The 18,485-nt window shown below is 38.6% G+C and overlaps 1 pseudogene; it reads right to left on the bottom strand.

Moving 5' to 3' along the window:
• Positions 1–17,415: 17,415 nt before the first annotated feature.
• On the bottom strand, positions 17,416–18,260 carry LOC118577208 (annotated as a pseudogene).
• Positions 18,261–18,485: the final 225 nt, after the last annotated feature.

Raw genomic sequence — 18,485 nt, 5'->3', positions numbered from 1 at the left:
CCAGGCATTCAGAAATAGTTCTACTTTGTATCTCTCAAATATCCTAAGTCAATACTTAGAATTCTCTGCACATTTTCTTCAATTTGTTAGGCCATCACATAAAAAGTTTATTGTAATCTTTAAAAGTAGATTAAAATAAATATTTCTGGATATTGAAAGTTGCCAGTAGGTTATGGGACCAATGGGAGAAAATACTCCAATTTGTGGCTCGACATTAGCACATAAATATTAATGAGTTCAAACCATCTCCAGGATGTTAAGAATAAGAAATATTTGGGATTGTTTTAAAAATACATCCTATTGTGAGGATTCCAGAACAAAACTCTCTGAACTGCTAATGAAAAGCAGGCAGATACCTTCTCCTCATCTGACCTATGTCGTAGCATGGATCGCCTAGAGAAGACAGTGCCTTTTTGTTCCTAATTATTGTTTTCTGAAAATTGAACTTAAGATTAGAGGAAGAGCCCCAGTGATTTTGTTCTATATACACAGACAAATATATTAAACTAGATATTGAACCCAAGCTGGTCCAAAGCTGTATCCTAGTAGTTACAAGATTAGTAACTAGTGACCAGAACACCGAGGGTATTTGGAGCTGAGCCTTGCATACAACAGTGCTCTTGGGAGAAAGACAAGAAGATATTGATGCTGAAACCCTGAAATATTGCCTTCTTCATCATCTCTCTCTCTCCACTTCCAAATGATACTAGAAGCCTTCCAGCAATTGTCTTTCTCCCAGCCTGTACCCATCATAATAGAGAAAAATTTGCTTTTGATTTACCACACTGAAGGAAAATGAAAATTAAGCAGTGATTAAATTAGGACTCACTCAAAAGTTTTAAGCAAAGCAAGAGATTTTCCAAGTATTCCTTACAAAGCAGCAGGAGATGTGTTTGCCTGGGTCAGGGACACTTGTTGTTGCAGATGGAGAGGTGACTTTCTGCTCTCAGCTGGGGAAGGATGCAAATTAGATAGGGCTAGAAAGAGAGAACAATGGGGCATGACATAATAATGGCTACATAGAGGTGAACTAAATGATGTGAGAAGGTATGGGATAGCATCTGTCCTGGTTAGTTTTTTGTCAACGTGACACAAGCTAGAGTCATTTGGAAAGAGGAAACGTCAATTGAGAAAGTTTCCCTACCATATTGGCCTATGGGCAAGCCCATGGGGCATTTTCTTGATTAGTAATTTGTATAGGAGGGCCAATTCCATCATGGGTGGGGCTAAGCATGGTTGGTGGTCCTGAGTTATATAAGTAATCAGTCTGAGAAAGTCATGAGGAGCAAGCCAGTAAACAACACTTCTCTATTGCCTCTGTTTCAGTTCCTACCTCCAGGTTCTTGCTGTGAGCTCCTGCCCTGACTTCCTTTCATGATAGACTGTGCTTGGAACACGTAAACTGAAATGAGCCTTTTTCTCAACAGGTTGCTTTTGATCATGATGTTTTAGCACATCAGTGAAAACAAACCAAGATAGAAATTGGCACCAGGAAGGTATTGTGACAGCCCTGCTCATGTTTTTGGTAGGACTGTGGAAGGACTTTTTGATATTGGTCTAGAAAAGCCATTGTATGATCATAGTATAATGAGCTATTGTGGGGACCTAGAAGATAATACTGCAGATGATAGAAGCATGGCTCATGAAGTTTCAGAGGGAAATTTTGAGACTCTTAAAAACTTTGTTGAGTTCATTCAATATTTTGAATTAAGGGAATCTGTGGTTCTGATCAGCTAGAGGCTGTTATGAAAAGAGACCAGAGCCACCAAAAATGAAACTTTGCTTTGTTGGGATAATCAACAATGGTTAGTTGGGGTTGAAGAACCAGCTGTGATTAGGAAGAGACCAGCATTATTGAAGCAAAATATTCTGGGAAATGTTTCCTCAGGGCCGGCACACAGAAGCTATGGTCCAGAGGCAGTCAAGACTGTACCTTGTTCTGGCAGCTGAACTTGGCAATGGTTGAGTCTTCCAGGTGGTGCTGGTTTTGAAGGCATGATGTGGTCATAGAGAACAGCTGAATCTTGGAACAAAGAGAGGTCATGAGAGGCTATTGATGAAGGTGCCACTTCAGTTGCAGTAAAAACCCCAGGATTGAAGGGTGGTGGAGAGAAGTTGAGGCTTGGAACAATGTGGCTGGGTCAGCATCCATGAAGAGAGCCAGAGGCTACTGCTGAAGATGCAGCCTAGTTGAAACAGAGACCCCAGTATTTTGGAGATGCCAGTATAATGGGATGCCAGCTAAAGGCAGCAGTAGGTAGCTGTGTGGTGGAGCTGGTCTGAGCCTAGGAGAAGTACTAAGTGTCCTGTGGATGGCAGAGCTAGAGAAGGGAGTTGTCTAAGCCTTTTGTAGCTCAAAGGATGATGAGTGGGTCCCAAGTGTCAAACACTGAACTTTTTACACTGTTGAATTTGGGTTTTACTTTGACTTCTATGTAATTGTGTCCTTGTTCTCCACTAGTGGAGTGAGTTAGTATTTAATTTTTAATTTTTAATTTTTACAGGAGCTCATAGGTGAGAGACTGGATATTAGAAGTGGTTCATGACTCTTTTGAAGGTCAAATGACCCTTTCACAGGGGTCTCCTTATGCCATCAGAAAATACATATATTTACATTTCAGTTCATAACATCAGCAAAATTACAGTTATGAGTGGCAACGAAAATAATTTTATGATTGAGGGTAACCACAACATGAGGAACTGTATTTGTTGAAGTATTAGGGAGGTTGAGAACCACTGTTTTAGGAGACTTTGAACTTTTAAAGAGACTGAACTTTTATTAGAGTGTTTACATTTTTAAGACTATGATACTTTGAAAAGTTGAATTGTTTTATATTATGGTATTGATATTCATATTCATATGAGACCTTGGGGATAAACAAGAGAGGAAAGTTTATTATTTAATAGTAATGATCAGTGTGTCAAGTTGATAAAGGTAGTTAAGGTTTTTTTTTTTTTGTTTGTTTGTTTTTGAAATCAACTTGACATAGCCAGTGTCATTTGGAAAGAGGTAATCTCAAATGAGAAACTGTCTCTACTGTATAGCCTATGGACAAGCCTTTGGAGCATTTTTGTCATTTGTGGTTGATATGGGAGGGTCCATCCCATTGTGACAGGGACTGAAGCAGAGGCCACAGAGAAATGCTGCTTACTGTCTTGCTCCTTATGGCTCACTCAGCCTGCTTTCTTATTATATTTCAGGACAATCTAAGGGTAGCATCACTCACAGTGGGCTGGGCCCTCCCACATTGATCACTAATTAAGAAAATGTCCCACAGACTTGCCTACAGGCTAACCAGTTGCAACTCACTCTCTTCTTAGATAACTCTAACAAATGCCCAACTGGCACAGCACACCATCGTGAGGAACAAGGCAGGAACATGCTCCTCCATGGTCTCTGCTTCAGTTCCTGCTTGAGTTCCTGTCCTGACTTCCCTCACTGATGGAACATTGGAACATAGAATCTGAAATAAACCCTCTCTTTCCCAAGTTCTTTAGGTCATGGTGTTTTATCACAGCAATGGAAACCTAAACTATGATAACATCTAAGTAAGAGTTTGTCTTGAGTCTCAAGTGAAATTTGAATTATTGTTCATGTTTTTGTTGATCTTGTAACATGCTTTAAGGTGAATTTTATAGCTACAAAGGAACTCAGTGATCTTTTGGTTTAACCATTTCATTATACAGATGAAGAAAGTAAAAGCCAAAGAATTTAAACAACTTGTTTTAAAAAACTTCCAGTGAATGATTGTAGTAAAGATGACTTAACTGTGAATTATATGTGCTTCATATTATATAATTTGATTAGTGTTTAAATTGTGACTTATCTTAACTACTAATTTTAAATTTATTTTAATACTTGAAAATGTAAAGGGAAATCAATCATTATAGATATATTTGACCCCTGCATGCTATTTCTTAGCTTATGTGTGTCTCTTCATTCCATGCTGAATTTTCTTGCTTATTAATCACTTCTGGTATTGTAATTTTGCCACATACATATGACAATAAAATATACATCATCATTTTAGTGTGTTAAAAAATGTAAGTAAATCATATCATAATACAACATTACACTAGCAATTTAGCCACATAATACATACAATTTATTAATCCATTTTCATTGTATTAATGTGCTATAATGTATCTATCCTTTTATTAATGGACATTTATGCCATCTCCATGCTTTTTCTCTTTTTTTAAATTTAATTTAATTTTATAATTTAATTTAATTTTACGTATCAGCCATGGATTCCTCTGTCCTCTCCCCTCCCCCCCCACTCCCGTCCCCCCCCCCCCCCCCTTCCCCCCAGCCTACCCCTCATTCCCATCTCCTCCAGGGTAAAGACTCCCCTGGGGATTCAGCTCAACCTGGTGGATTCAGTTCAGGCAGGTCCAGTCCCCTCCTTCCAGGCTGAGCAAAGTGTCCCTGCATAGGCCACAGGTTCCAAACAGCCAGCTCATGCACTAAGGCCAGGTCATGGTCCCACTGCCTGGGTGCCTCCCAAACAGTTCAAGCTATTCAACTGTCTCGCTTATCCACAGGGCCTGATCCAGTTGGGGGCTCCTCAGCTAGAGGGAGAACAAGGAATAAGAGACCATGATAAATGAAGACCACATGGGAATAGGAAGAAGCAAAGTGCTAGAGAGGTCCCCAGAAATCCACAATGATACCTCCACTGTAGACTACTGGCAATGGTTGAGAGAAAACCTGAACTGACCTAGTCTGGTGATCAGATGGCCAAACACCCTAACTGTCGTGCTAGAAATCTCATTCAGGCGGGGTGGTGGTGGCACACGCCTCTAATCCCAGCACTTGGGAGGCAGAGCCAGGCGGATCTCTGTGAGTTTGAGGCCAGCCTGGGCTACCAAGTGAGTTCCAGGAAAAAGGTGCAAAGCTACACAGAGAAACCTTGTCTGGGGGTGGGTGGGGGGGGGGGGGAGGAATCTCATCCAATGACTGAGGGAAGCAGATGCAGAGATATCCTGGGCCATGCCCCAGGTGGAGCTCCAGGAGTCCAAATGGCGAGAAAAACAAGGGAGAATTGTTGAGACCAAGATTGGAAAATGCACAGGGACAGATAGCCAAACTAATAGAAACACAGGAGCTATCAACCAATAGCTTTTTCTCTTAAGATAGTGAAGCAATAAAGACTTTCACACACAACTTTCCACACAACTGTCCTATCATGTATAAGAACAGAGGGTTGTGTAACAAATAAGAGCATGTTTGACCCATCTGTATTTTATCAAAGTAGTTTTTATCAATATTTGCTTCAACACGTAATAGGAGAATTTGCTTTGTTTAATGTAGACCTGTAATAGTTTGAAAATTTGCCAGTCTAATCTGTGTGAAGTGATATTTTATTGTGGTTCTAATTAGTAATGAGCTTGAGTGTCATACACACACACACACACACACACACATATATGTACCAGCATGATTCTCCTGATAATATGCACATTGTCCTGTTAAATCCATAAATCAGCTTTTTATTTATTGAATATTGTTTTTATTATTATTGGCTTATAGGTATTCTTTATATATATTATTTATTACATTAATTCTTCAGACATGTGGTTTCTTTCTTGCTTTTAGTTATATAGTTTTAACTTATATATAATTAATTATATGCCATTTTAGAATATTACAGTTTAATGTATTCAATATTAGTAGTTCATTTTTTAATTTTTGGGTTCTTGCTTTTTTGTGATTTAAGATATATTCCATACAAAAATATCATAAAATATTTTCATTCAGAATGTATGATGTGCTCTCCTTTCTTCACAAATAGGCCTGAAATCTACCTACTTTAATCATTTGTGACTTCTTTTTTATTTATGCAGGTAATCAAGATATAAATTGATTTATGTTTTTGTGGAAGATCAATTATTTTAGTGCCAATGAGTTAATCTTTTTCACTTCTGGTTTTCAGAGGCACTTTTGTTACTTGTCAAGTTTTCTTGTGTGTGTCAATATGTAGACTCTGTAGTCTGTCCCATTTGTTCGTTTCCTATCTTTGGGCCAACCGTAAAATAACTTTATTACTATTGCTTTCTTACTTGTTTTGAGATTTTATTTATTTATGCATGTTTTTAAAAGTGGTTTTTGAGATTTATTTTTTTAAAATTTTTTTATATGTACAGGCGTCTTGCCTGCTTGTTTATCTGTGCTGTGTGTGTGTGTGTGTGTGTGTGTGTGTGTGTGTGTGTGTAGTGCCCATGGAAGCCAAAAGAGATTCCCTGAAATTAGAATTACAGTTGATTGTTAGCTGCCATGTGGATGCTGGGAATTGAATGCAGGTTTTCTGGAAGAGCAGTTAGTGCTCTTACATGCTGAGTCATCTCTCTAGTTTGGAGGTTTTATTTATTTTTATTTTATCTGTATGAGTGTTTGCCTACATGTATGTCTGTGTACTGTATGCATGCAGTGCCTGTGGAGGCCAGCAGAGGGCATCAGATCTCCTGGAATTGGAGTTACAGACGGTTGTGAGCATCATGTGGGTTCTGGGAATTGAAACCAGGTCTTCTGGAAGAGCAGCCCATCTCTCCAGTACTAACTGTTGCTCTCTAATAGGTCTGTATATTGTGTTGGGAGCATATTTTTCAATATTTCTATAAACTTGTCTTGTATCCTAGGTAATTATTTTCTTTTTAATATTAATTAATACTATCTAAATTTTTTTGCTATTTCATTTTTTCTTTGAGGATTTATCCTTCATTATGGTGAAAAATTATTATGTTGTGCTTTCCTTATATGCTTGCTCTCTTTAAACAATAATTGAATTCTGTATTATACAAATGCTTTTTCTAAAACTTAGAAATCATATTTGGTTATCTTCAATGAAAAGTTTTCTAATGTCAATGGAGGATATTTTAAAAGTTTTTAAATGTTAATGAACCTTTTACAATTCATTTTTCTAGTACTATGATTTTTCTTTCTGGAGCTGAGGACCGAACCCAGGGCCTTGCGCTTGTTAGGCAAGCACTCTACCACTGAGCTAAATCCTGTAGAGAGCTGTGTGCAACCGCACCTTAAAGATGGCGGGCTTCCGCCCTCCGCCTTCCTGATGGTGAGCGCTCTCTGTGATAAACAACTCCTTTAATTGGCTAAGGCTGAGAATCTGGCTTGCTTATGCGCACCTGGACCTATTGGTAGTGCCCATGTGATTACTTAAGGCTGTGAGCAGGTTTCCCCAGAGTTAGAAGTCAGAAGATTGTTCAAGGTTCCTGAATAAACTGCAGAAAGAAGAGCCTGATGTCTCGTCTTCCTTGCTGGTTGAGGCGGTCGTGGCAAAATCCCACTATGATTTTTGATGCATTTATTTTTGAGCATTTATTGAGCCTAGCATTTGGCTTTATTGGGGAATTAATTTTTTTCCTTTTGAAGCAGGAATCACCATGTTTCCCTGTTTTTCCTGGAATTCTTTGAATAGCCCAGATCAAGTACCTCTGTCTCATGAGTGCTAGGATGGAAGACATGTGCCATCCTGTCTGGCTGAACTTTAATAATAATAGTTTTTGTAACTGGTGACTTTCTCCTTGGAAAGTATTTGTTCCTTTATAGAATTTAAATCATGATTGTGACCCTTTTGGTGATCTGTTCTTGTGGGAATTATTCATGGCACAGACTGAGAATACATTCTGCTGGAGATAGCTTGCTTTTTCCAGGCACTCCAGGGTTAGTTTGGGTTTGGAGCCATTTTTAAACTAGTGATTAAGGCTGGAGGATTCCTTGGTGTCACATGAATGGTGTAAATTTAACCCCGTCCACAGAGGAACAGGCCTGTAGTTATACATTTGTATAGAAGCCTCTCAGTCCAGCCCAGACCTTCACCAAGACAGATGAGTCATCTTGTATGCCTGAGCTGCTGTGTGAATTTTTCTCTTGGTAGCCTTTTCTATTTTCCACATAGTCTCTCACATTAAGAAGAGCAGTCTTACTCCCTCTTCACGGCTTTGTTTCTTGTCTGTTTGTAAGCAATAAGGTTCTGTGTGGTGATCACATCAGCATCCATGTAGACCTATCTTAGCAGGCTGCTTAGGACCTTGTCTGCTACATTGTTAGCGTTTAGGCTTGCTGCCCTGCTTTAGTTAATGATTTGTGGTTTTCATGCAAAACTGTTTTTTTCTGTCTCTGAGTATCCTAGAGTGGGAACTAATTGTGTTTGCCACCTTGCTGGCACAAAAGCAATATTAATCTGTTGCCTATGAATTAGATTTTTGGCACAGTTAGAGCCCCAAACAACATTATTGCCTGTAGGAAAGTTGTTACCAGGTTCCCTTAAATGTTACCTGAGTTGTTGCCATTAAGCAAAAGAAAGGGAAGCTCTCTTTCTCTTTTTACAAATGCACATTATAATGAAGTCAGCAATTGTTGCTAGGTTAAGTCATTCCAAAGTTTAAATATCTGCCTCTGAATAAATGAACCTTTACTTATGTCCACTCTCGTTTTGACCCTGATTCAGGCTAACTGGTTAGTGATCTACAGACCAGAGGTTCCTATTTCTTGCTCCTGTCTTGCTACAGGAACATTGGGTTATAGGCATGTGTGTTACCATGCTGAGCTCTTATATAGGTTCTGGGGAATTTGAACTCAGTTCCTCATGCTTGGGTGGAGAGAACTTTTCCCACAAAGCCATCCCCACTGCTCCCTATGTTAGGTTTGAAAACTCTTCTCCAGGAAGATGATTGAAAATAACTGCAAATTTGTGTTGCTATCTCCTTTTACAAACTACAATCAATCTCTGAAGAAATTAGTGGGGGCTGAGAGTAGGCTCAGTGGTAAAGAGCAGTTATTCTTGCAGAGGACCCAGGTTCACTTCCCAGCACCCACATGGCAGCTAACAGAGATTTTATAACTCAAGTTCCAGGGGATCCAATGCCCTCTTCTAACCTCCAAGCATACCAAGTACGCATGTCGTGCACATATATACATCATGTAGGCAAAACATCCATACACATACAATAAAATAGATGAATATAAAAAATAAAAAAAATTAGTAGGCTGAGTATTCTGATTATGATTTTTTTTTTCCAGACGGGGTTTCTCAGTGTTGTTTTGGTGCCTGTCCTGGATCTTACTCTGTAGACCAGGTTGGCTTCAAACTCACAGAGATCCACCTGGCCCTGCCTCCTGAGTGCTGGGATTATAGGCATGTGCCACTGCCGCCTGGCTGATTGTGATTTTACACTTAAAAATTACATCATGTTAAATGTTTAGTCACTCTGGTTTGTGCTTTCTGTAATATTCAGGATTGGAGCTCAGTAGTAAGAGTACTTACCTAGGGGGCTCTTAAATCTATAATGGATCAAATTACTTTTGTATTAAGTCTAATTACCTTTAATGATGAAATAAAAAAGACAGATCATTTACCTTCAGGGTATCATGACTTTTGTTTATCACTATTTTATTTCACATATGTCAGATGTAAGAGCCATCTAGTCTGATGGCTCCTAGTTCCATCATGGAACCTAACAGGGGTGTCATAGACATCAAACTCCAGATGGAGAACATGTTGGTGCCCTGCTCATTAACAAGTTGACTGAAACTGATGACCTCTTAGTCTTAGTTTTTGAAGCACTAGAGTGAAAAGAAGATAGAGGGAAGGGAGCTGTTTGTGATTTTTGTGGACATGCATTCAAGCACTGAAGTGATTCCCCTGAGGTCAAATGAGATGGGAATAATCTTTTCAAGAGTTCCACCCTGAATGTCCCACATTGAATCAGAATTTTCACAGACTCTGAACTTTGTTATTGTAACTTCAAGTTGACACAATTCTTAACATCATAGTTTATAGGTATTCATAGTTAAAAGTTAACATGTGAATTAAGTTTATAGCCTAAAATAATGTATCTTGCCTCTCAGAACTGAAATAGTGGTAGCAAAGGCAGGCTTTTACACAGACAAGCTAGAAACTAAGACCTCAGTTGAGTGATTGGCCTTTTGAAAGTATTTAAAATTGGAGATGACAATTTAACCATTATCACAGTGTAGCTCCTTCTAGCGCTTCTTTATTTGTACTGTCTCTATTATACTGTAATTCACAATCCTAACTGCTAGTTACTTCCTCTCTCTCCTCTCTCTCTCTCTCCACACACAATCTTAATTTAGCAGACCACAACAGGACGTCGTCAAATTATGTCAATATTTTATGATTCAGGTTTCCTTGGTCCTGTTATTTCTATTTGTTTGTCTCTATGCCCATGGCTTTCTGCTGCCATTGACAAGTTTTTGTCACAGATGCATTTTTTTTTTAAAGAACTGAGTAAGCGAAGTTAATAAGTGTTTTTATAATAATGACTTAAATCCCTAGAATATTCATATTGTAAAAGAGTACATGATAATGACCACACTACTCCAGGAGGATTGAATCTGTGAATTGGTTTGAAAGTCACAGGAAGCCAGGTGGGGAGGTACGTTGGCATTTCAGGTCCTTAGTTATTTTCATAGCATCTTATGAATAGCCTTAGATTTATTTCCTCGAGAGTTTTTGAGATTGAGAAAAGTCTTTATCACAAGGGCTGAAGACTAAATATATAAAGAAAGGGTTCAGAACTGCTGAAAAGGCAGCAGCAAAGAAAGATTGACTGTCCTACAGTCACTCAGCACTCCTGGACCTTAAACTCTTTCTACGCTGTCTTCTGTGATGATCTGAGCCCGGGAGTTGTGAGTCCGTTTAGGGTTAGCCTGAGAGCTGCTGGCATTTGTTGTAGGTGACAGGAGAGAGGAAGAGTAGACTTTCCTAAGAGTGTAGTCCCTGGTAAGTCAATCACTCTCCAGTGGAAGACTGTAGGTCCAATAACATCTGGGGAGCTAAAATTCATCTTTGTGGGTTTAAACAAAGACACAAAGTTGGGTGGGAGTGGAAGGGGATGGATGTGGGAAGAGTTGGGGGGAAGGAGGAGTTAATACGTTCAACACACAAAACTTTCAAAGATATAGATATATACAAACACATAGGGCCCAAATTTCAAAATGAGTTATTTTCCCCATTGTCCAAGAAAAACTGAACAAAGTGTAGCCGGTTCTGTCCATCAGGCAATCATCATGAAAAGTGTCAAAATGGAGGAACTGTTATTTCTTGAGATCAGGTCTTTTCCATTTTCTTTAAGAGATGATGGTGAAAGGTGGTTAAAAATGCTTTTCAAGTGAAAAAAGATGGGCACACTCTTTTTGGATCACCAAATTTTCTTTGAATGTGGGTGTCCTCTGATTTATGGTGGTCATAGTCTAGGACATGCTATATCATCAGGCCAGAAACAGGACTGTCAAAAGTGAAATGGCCTGTAGCTGTGGAGGCATCCTCAGCCATCAGCTTGTCTCTCCAGGTACAAATACACTCTGATTTCTTCCATTCCCAGCTTCTGTGCAGCCTTCTTTCTTTCTTAACTTCCCAGCCAGAACTCTCTCTTCCCATCTCTGGCTACAAGTTTCCATTACCCATTCCAACTTTGCCTTTGTCTCCACCATTGTAGTCCCATTCACCTGTGTGGCTGTTCATATTTTTCTGTTCTTCTGTTGTCTTTAGGGATCATTTACAATACTTAACTATTTTTCTCCTCTTTGCATTGCTTCCTCACTTTGACTTGCACAATTCTGCAGTTTTTTGAGGGGGAGGTGTTTCTGTTGACTTTCTGTCCCTTCTTTACTGATTTCTGAATGCATGTGGAGTAGCCAGACTTACTGCTGTACATGTCTTTCTTTGAATGTATACGTCTTTACAACACTCCAATGCAATAATTTAAAACTGTAGTTCAGTATGAAACTATGGGTCACACAGCTAAATTCAGTAATCCAGACACAGAAGAAGAAAAATGCTATAATCTAAAAAATCTAAAAAAGTTGACCTCCTAGAAACAAAGAATAGAAGTGTGATTACCAGGAGCTGCAGGGGGTGGGGGAGTGAGGACACAAGCTTCCAGGTTAGTAACTTCTGAACCTATGTATTCTATACTTGAAATTTGCTATGACAGTAGAACTTATGTGCTAAGAGATGTTAGCATAGTGATGGGGAGTGAAGCATATGCTAATTATCACAAGTACCGTGGAGGTATTTTGAGTGAGATGTCCCACAAAGACTCTGGCATTTGAATACTTGGTCCCTAGTTAGTGGGACTTTTTGGATAGGTTAGGAAGGGTGACCTTGCTGGAGAAGGTATATTACTGGGAGCATGCTTTGAGAGTTTAAGGACTCTTGCCATTCCAAGCTCCCTTTCCCTGCTTCCTTCTGTGGTTTGAAACATCCTGCAGAAGAGGGGGAGAGGGGATTGTGGGAGCCAGAGGGGTCAGGTGTACCACAGGAAGGCTCATAGGGTTGGCTGACCTGAGCTCATAGGAGCTTAGAGAGATTGAACCAATAACCAGGAAGGCTGCATGGGACTGTCCTAAGCTCTCTGCATATTTGTTCCTGTTGTGTAGCTCGGTCCTCTCGTGGGGCTCCTAATAGTGGGAACTCCAATTCTTTTGCTGGCTTTTGGGATGCCACTCCTCATACTGGGTCACCTTGTCCAGCCTTAACACATGGGGCAAGGGCAGTGGTGCTTCGTCTTGCTGCTTAATATGCCATATTTTGTTGATACTGATGGGAGACTTGCGCTTTCCTGGGCAGAGATGGAGGAGAAGTGGATTGAGGGGTGGGGACAGAGCAGGGAAGGTTGTGTGGTAAAGAGACTGGAAGGGAAGGAGAGAGGGGAAACTAAGTAAATTTATTTAAAAAAAAAAAAGATACATGTGCCCCCAGCTTCTGCTGTAGTCACCACATCTGCCTGCTCCCATGCTTCCCCACCAGGGTGGTGGTGGACTCTTATCCCTCAAGAAGTGTAAGTCCAAAATATACTCTTTCCTCTGTAACTTGCCTTGGTCATGGTGCTTTATCATAGCAATAGAAAAGTAACTAATATAACACTCATCATTTGCAACATGTATTTATATTAGAAATCACATTGTGTACATTAAATACATACTTTTTTTTTTAGCCATTCCTCTACAAAAGCTGGGAAAATATCTCAATCTCAGCCTAATCTTTTGTTTTATTTATAAAATTAAGAAACTCTCCATTTCAATGAAACTACTTTTGGTAATTTATCTTTTTGTATACTCTTGGTGGCAGTGTCTACTGAGAACCTTTCATTCTGAGCACCAGACAGTGTTTGCAGTACAGTATGTATTCTTCTAGAGACCGGTCTAGAAGAATCTCATTCCAGTGAGTTAATATTCTTAGGTGTCAAATGAAGAGACAAATTATTTAGTGGTTTTTGAAGAGTTAGACTTTGAGTTGGGCAATATTAAAGTTCTTTTATCTGATGAAAGATAAAATAAGGAGCAATTTATATTTCTTACATTTTTGATGATTTATTATTCCTGATGTTACCCAGATGTAGGTAGTTTTAGCATGGAGAGACTTTGGGAGGATTTTAGCACAGTGTAATTTTCCCAGAAATATTAAAAAAGTTTGCTGAGGTCAAGCATGACAGATTCCTGAGAACTCAGTGTCATATGTGTTCACAGAGTTCTGGGGTAGTCCAGGTTCAGAAGATATTAGTGAATCAATAGCAACTGTTGTGTCCAGCTTACAGGGTAAGAGTTAAACAAAAGAATTTAGACAATGATGATTTTACAACTAAATAACTCAGAACTTCATTTTTGTCACATTTATTTGAATTAGATATCTGTAAAATTTTCACTTCTAAGGGGTTGGTTATTTAGCTCAGTGGTAGAGTGCTTGCCTAGCAAGCACAAGGCCTTGAGTTCGGTCCTCAGCTCTGGAAAAAAATTTAACTTCTACAAAGCATGAAAAAAGTTAGCTAAAATGGATGATCATGAAGCAAGGCTTATGGTTATGGCTTATGATTCTGCACCAAATACTTTGAGAGTAGAAGTGCCAAGCAGTCTATATTAACTGAATTGTGTTTCTTCTTTAAAAACTACACCTAAATGAGACTGCAAATTGGATTAACACATGATTTTGAGAACACACTTAAAGGATAAGTATATATTCCATCACCTTTGTGTTCTAAAGGCTTGTTTTTTCACTTAAGAGAAGGGAAAAATTTCTATTTCTAGTCAGAGAAAATTAAACATATTGATTTGATTCCAAGACTCCAGGATTTTACAGAGAAGTGAGAGACTTTGGAAAATTTCTCTTTGGTGTCATAACAAATTTTCTTTTGTTTTCCTTTGTGTATTTTGGGGGTGTCAAGTTTAATATCTTAGTCAACAAGAAAGTCTCCTGGGGATCTCTACTAAGCTGTAGTGAGTCATAGGGACATGGACTGCAGGAGCATCCAAAGGTAATCTGCTTCCATCTTCTGCTTCCAACAGGGCATCAGAATCATGTTTCATTTTGTTTCTAAAACCTGAAAGAAGAAATAAAACCCTCTAGAGTATTACAAACTGAGCACTTAAAAGGTTATGTGTTGGAACTAGCATATTTCTTTAAACACTCTTTACTAGATTGGGATGTATAGGTAAATTAGGTAAGATTGTTTCACCTCAATTTATACAATTAGTACAAGTTATGTAGTTCTAGTTTGTATCTAATACATTTAGCCCAAGTAGGATTTTTCAGAATTCCTTTCCACAATGTCTTTAGTTGTTGACACCCAAATGACAGTACTAAAAACCTAAGGAGGTATAACATCATCACTCCTATTGAATTACAGATCACATTCTTAGCTGTAGAATGCTTTCGTTTGTTTCAGGGTCTGGGCCAGTATACATATAACTGAGGAGCATGCCACTCAAAAACAGACTAACCAAAGGCTCTTGGTAGTTCTTGTGAATGGAGAACTCGAAATTACTTATGCTTTTTAAGTGGCTGAAAAAATAATTCAGGTGAAATTCCAAAAAGCAAAATATCTGAAAACTGATTCTATAAATAGATTATAACATTTTGTAGTTATTTCAGAATACAACTTAAGACATCTTATAAGATAGGATTGTGAATCAAAGATGGTCCTGCATTATAAGGTAATTCCCAATATGATCCATCAGCATTTGTTACAGAACCGGGATCTCTGCAGTGGTGCTAGGGATTTTAAAAAGCAGCTGTCCTTTAAAGGAAAGGTGTTTATCTTTAGGTTCAAGAAAACACCACATTTTGCACAAATCTTCCCAACCAAATGGCAAACACTCTGTGAGCTGGCAGATTGGAAGAAAAGCCTCTTGTGTTTTCTGTCCTGCATGGCTTGGTTACTGTCATAAGACTGTGATCCACGTTATGGATTAAGAGAGATAATTGCAGCATTAACATCCTGGAGTCTTTCAAGAGAGCCATTTCTTTTTACTTTATACTCCAGCATGCACACAGCACTGAACGAGCGCCATCAGCATCCCCTAAGGTAATCTGATCAGTAGGGAATAATAAAGTAATGGAAAATAATTCTTTTCTTTTTTAAAAATTGTTGTGCTCATTTTGGTTGCTCAGAAAGTCCAGAGATATGGACTTTGAAATGTAGACATATTGAACAATCTATGACAGGTTGTAGGCATATTGAACTATTTATGATAGGCTCTAGACATATTGAAGTCTCTGTGTTAGGTTCTGAATACCAGAACAGATAGAATTAAGATCACAGATAGAATTAAGATCAGACCACAGAGTTTCATGAAAGAAACTAGTGAGAGCAGTCTTCTTTTAGAAACAATTTGTTGTATAACAACAACAACAACAACAAAATCTCCGGAAAAATGCTGTCACAGCACTTGTTTTACAGGTCAAAGTCAAATTTGGCATATTTTAAGGTATGGTTTTGGAAAAACTTCAAAAATCACTTTTAGTCCCAAAATAAGGAGGAAAGTAATTGTTCATTTAGTGATTATTATATGCCAGGCTAGTATATTATGTATTACATAATTGTATGTAATTATATGTACTAGATAAAATATGATATATATATTTATTAAAATATTTTCAGCCATTAAAAGCAATAGATTCCTGATACATGCTTTGGTACAAATAAAGGCTGAAGGTTTCACCATGCCAAGTGAAAGAAGCCAGGCAAAAGGCCACAGTATAACATGTTCCAGTCTATATGAAATGTCTAGAACAGATAAATCCATGGGAAAACATAGTTGAAAGGGCTGTTCAGGGGAGGGAGGAGTGAGAAGTGACTACTATTAGATACTGCATTAGTTTGAAAATAGAAATGTTCTGGAATTAGTGGTGATGGTAGCGCATTCTTTTTTTTAACAAATAATTTTTTTCTTTATTATTATGTGTTTTAAATTTTATACATCAGCCATGGGTTCCCCCGTCCTCCCCCCTCCCTCCCCCACCCCCACCCTCCCCCCAGCCCCTCCCCTCCATTCCCATGTCCTTCAGGATCAAGGCATCCCTGGGGATTCATTTAAACCTGGTAGATTCAGTACAGGCAGGTCCTGTCACCTCCTTCCAGACTGAGCAAAGTGTCCCAGTGTAAGCCCAAGGTTTCAAACAGCCAGCTCATGCACTAAGGACAGATCCTGGTCCCACAGACTGGATGCTTCCCAAACAGATCAAGCTATTCAATTGTCTCACTTATCCAGAGGGCCTGATCCATCTGGGGGCTCCACAGCCTTTGGTTCATAATTCATGTGCTTCCTTTTGTTTGGCTATTTGTCCCTGTGCCTCTCCAATCTTGGTCTCAACAATTCATGCTCTTACAGTCCCTCCTCTTTCTCGACAACTGGACTCCTGGAGCTCCACTTGGGGCTTGGCTGAGGATCTCTGCATCCACTTCTGTCAGTTATTGGATGAGAGTTCCAGCAAGACCTTTAGGGTGTTTGGCCATCTGGTCACCATACTAGGTCAGATCAGGCTTTCTTCATTTTATTGTTCTTGTATTTGTGTTTGGGTGAAAATTTCTATCTTTGTTAAGTAAAGATATTAATGATGGAAGAAGGCACTACTTTCCTAAATAAATTGTAGTATTTTTCTTTTATATCTTTTTAATAACAGAGGAAATATTTCTATTAGTGAAATGAACAGATGTTAAGCATACAGTTTAATATGTTTTGATCAATACAACCACACCTTGAAGAAATGCAACTTTTCTTTCATCTTAGAAATTTTCCAATCATTTCTCCCCATAGGCAACTGTTGTTTGATTTCTTTACTGCAGATTTATTTTGACTGTTTGTGAATTTCACATCAATTGATATATAGTATATCTTTCTTATATCCGGTTTCTTCTACTCCACACAATAATTTAGAAGTTTGCTCATGTTGTTGTTTGTCAACAGTTTTTTGTTTTGGTTAAAATATTTTTTATTATGAATTTTATTTATATGTATAATAACATATTTATTTGTAACAATATTTTATAAATATTTATAATATAACATAAATATTTATATTTATAATTCATAACAATTTTTAGCTGCTTGGTCATTAGGTTTATTATCTTTATAAAAAAGTCTTCATAAAAATTGCTTTAGTTCTCAGCAACCTGTTCCTGAGCTCTGTGGAAGCTTGCCTTCTTTTGATCTTTCTTCTGGGCAACAGACGTTTTGGGGTGGTTCTGTCTCCTCACTTCTCTCTTGAGCTTCTTGTCATAGGCTGGGTTCTCTCTTGAAGCACATGAGCTTCCTTATGCATGCTTTCTACCGTGTCTGGAGTCACGTTGTTCTTTAGGACTGAGACAGCTGTCTTATAAGCATTTCCATCTCCCTCCATTAGGTAACGCAGGTAGTCTGCGACATTTGGACCCATGCTGTACTTACGATGTACTCATAACCAGGGAATCGTTTGGTACTATAGACAAGCCTCCATCCACAGCTCCCTTGAGAGCCCCAAAAACTTTAATGCCAGTTGTAGTTTGGGCAAGACCTGCATCCAAATAGCAAGCGCAGGCACCAGGCTGACCGTCAATGCTTTCCATATTGTATTCATCTCCAGTCACCTCCGCTTGGCCTTCATAGATCTTGTCCATGCCAAACTTACTGAGAAGCCTGCAGGCCAGCAGCAGGCCAGGACAACAGGCTGTAGCATAATTTGTCAGGCCAACTTTCACAGTGTATTTTGGCAGTTCATGTGCACAGACTGTCATATCCCCTTCTAATATATATGGGCCTACGAAATCTGGCAGATGATGTCTCTGTTAGTTACATGAACTATCACCCTGCATTTGACTGTGCTGTACTTATTTTTGTCCTGAATCACCAATCGTTTCCGAGCATAGGAGTCAGTCTTACCCTCTCACTACCTTCTAAATCTTACTTGGTATCTCTTAAAGTAGTATCTCTTAAAGTTATTCCTGACAACTTTCACAAACCTCATCCTGCGGAACAGAAACTCTCAATCTCAGATCTGCAGGCCTGGCAGTGCTAGGGGAAAAAAGCAATAATGACAATTTTCAATTAATAATACTTTATTATTATTATGAATATGCTACATTTTTTGCCCTCCTGTTGATGGACATTTGGTAATTTTGAAAATTGCAATTTCTTGTTCTCATACAAGTATTTTTTGGTAACACATGTTTTCATTTATTGTGGTATTTAC

Source organism: Onychomys torridus, chromosome 2 (assembly GCF_903995425.1).
Source record: "Onychomys torridus chromosome 2, mOncTor1.1, whole genome shotgun sequence".
Classification (NCBI taxonomy): domain Eukaryota; kingdom Metazoa; phylum Chordata; class Mammalia; order Rodentia; family Cricetidae; genus Onychomys; species Onychomys torridus.
The sequence above is the reverse complement of the archived record's forward strand: the minus strand, read 5'-3'. Positions and strand labels throughout refer to the sequence as shown.